Below are 2726 nucleotides of genomic sequence, written 5' to 3'. Positions count from 1 at the left end.
CCCCCCCCCCCCCCCCCCCCCCGCCATGTTCAAATGACTGACACTGAGCTTTGGTTCTGATGAGGTTTCTGCCTCCATCCCAGCCTCAGCCTATCGATGCCTTGTCAATTCTGCTTTCTTCTTGCCAATCCCTATCCCAAAGACCAGAGTGCTGACCCGAAGGCTGGGGTCCAGCTTCTGGCTCTATTCCCACCACGTGTATTCTGTCTGTCTTCTCAACCCTAGCCACTGGCTCTGCACCGTACCTTCCACCTCTCTCTCTCTCTCTCTCTCTCTCTCTTTCTCTCTCTCTCTCTCTCTCTCTGCGCCTGGTCTGCTTTAAGGCTTCTTACTTCCTCGGGCTGTGCTTGGTTGAGTCCCATTCTGAGCCTCAGTTTCCTCATCGATAGAAGCAGTGGGCTTGGAGCAATGGTCTTTCCAACTGTGTTTAACTACAGGATCCTTTATGTTAATGAGAACGTACAAATCCCACACAGAAAGATAAAAAAGGGGTTTTTTGGTTGACTCCACGGGGGCAATCAAACCCTGAAAGGCTATGCATGGCCCGAAACCTCCTCATTCCCCATCTTATGTCAGCCCACTGACCTGCTTCCAATTCTTTGTTACTCAGGTTCCCTCCCATCAGGGGCTCTTAAACCCACCGTCCTCTTTCTCTGACACCTGCTCCGCCTCACCCCACTGGTTTCCAATTGTCCCTTAGATTTGATCACTTCCCAGGAAGTCTTTTGTAGTCACCACGCCGGGCTGGAATCCCTGTGGTACAGATGCGTGGCCCTGGTCCTCCCCTCATTTCCACCCGACTTCCTCTGTGTGGACACGGATTCTGTCTATTTTTGCTCACCACTGTCTGCCCGTCACGAAGGAGCTTTGGGTCAATATCCGATGACTGCCTGAACACAATGGGGGAGTGTGCTGACCCCCCACTTCCCCGGTTCCCATCGGATCCTGATGGGAAAACCATTGGACCGCATCACTTGCGAGGCATTTTTTGTGCCCACACCTTTTTAGAACTGCGGTTGCAGCTCCAGGGCAGGAGGGGCGGGTTAGGGTGACATTCTTGCCCATAGACCTGTTTCCCTGATGGCATTGCTCTTCTTTGAAATGCAGAGTAAGTTTGGCAAATGCCACTCACGGCCCAATCTCATCCCAATACATTCCGTCAACTAAATGCCTCAACAGGATTGAAAGATGACTGCAGCAAAACCTCTTGAATTAAAAAAATATATATATATCTTGAACTAGTTCTTCCTTTCATGGCGTGGAAATTTCCACTCCAACAGTCCAGATGTGGTTGTCTTCTGTGATTCTTTACCCCATGAAATGGAGAGCCCCAGGCAAATCTACAGGGGCCAGAGCTTGGGGGATTTCAAGGCTTAGGTGCAAGATTGCTAAGGTGAGAGGCCCACCAGGCTGGCAGAATATGCAAATGAGTAACGTGGACCAGGCGGGGCATGGCATACTAGGGAACCCAAGCCAAATTAAGAGGCATCCTGGGCTACTCCACCCCAGCCCTTGGTCAGAGAGCGGGAATGTGGGTCCTGGGTTGCCAACCCTTCTGATTTTTCTAGGGATGCCTGAACTTGGGATTCTCATGGGAAAAATAAAAATTCCTGTTTTAAAACAATATGGTGGTTCCTCAAAAAATTAAAAATAGAACTTGCCTTTTGACCCAGCAATTCCACTTCTGGGTATAGATCCAAAGAAACCCAAAACACTAATTCGAAAGAATATATGCACCCTCACGCTCACTGCGTTCTGATTTTTCTAGGGATGCCTGAACTTGGGATTCTCATGGGAAAAATAAAAATTCCTGTTTTAAAACAATATGGTGGTTCCTCAAAAAATTAAAAATAGAACTTGCCTTTTGACCCAGCAATTCCACTTCTGGGTATAGATCCAAAGAAACCCGAAACACTAATTCGAAAGAATATACGCACCCTCACGCTCACTGCAGCGTTATTTACAACAGCCGAGCTCTGGAAGCGAACCAAGTGCCCATCGATACGCACGTGGACAAAAGCATCTGGTACGTATGTGCAGTGGAACATTACTCGGCCACAAAAAAAAGAATGAAATCTCACCATTTGGGACAGCACGGACTGACCCACGGGGTATTATGCTGAGAGAATTAAGTCAGCCAGAGAAAGACAGATTCCATATGATTTCATTTATGTGTGGAGTCTAAAGAACAAAATAAGTAAGTAAACAAAACGGAAACAGATTCATGGATACAGAGAACAGGCTGATGATTGCCAGAGGGGAAAGGGGCTGGGGGACTGGCTAAGAGAGGTGAAGGGAGGAAGAAGTCCGCGTTGGTAGTCACAGAATAGCCCTGGGGATGTAAACCACCAAGTAGGGAATATAGTCAATAATATTGTGATAAGGATGGACGGTGCCAGGTGGTTAATGCAGGCATCGGTGGGAACACCAAGTAAAGGATATGATTGTCTAACCACTATGCTGTCCACTTGAAACTAACACGAAATAATACTGAATGTCAACTGTAATTGAAAAATAAAACTTGGCACGGCCCCGCCCCTGCGCCCGCAGGCGGCTGCCTACCCGCAGATCCGCTCCCGGCAGCTCCGCAGCCTTTCCCAGCGGGACGGGATGAGACCAGACGAGCGCCCGAGGGACACGGGGCCCATGGTGGGCACTGGCGTCCTGGTGGTGACAGACGACTCCAAGGGGCCAGCTTGCTCCTCACGCTGCGCGGTGCGGCTGCC

The sequence above is a fragment of the Myotis brandtii genome, unplaced genomic scaffold, assembly GCF_000412655.1.
Source record: "Myotis brandtii unplaced genomic scaffold, ASM41265v1 scaffold303, whole genome shotgun sequence".
Classification (NCBI taxonomy): domain Eukaryota; kingdom Metazoa; phylum Chordata; class Mammalia; order Chiroptera; family Vespertilionidae; genus Myotis; species Myotis brandtii.
The sequence above is the reverse complement of the archived record's forward strand: the minus strand, read 5'-3'. Positions refer to the sequence as shown.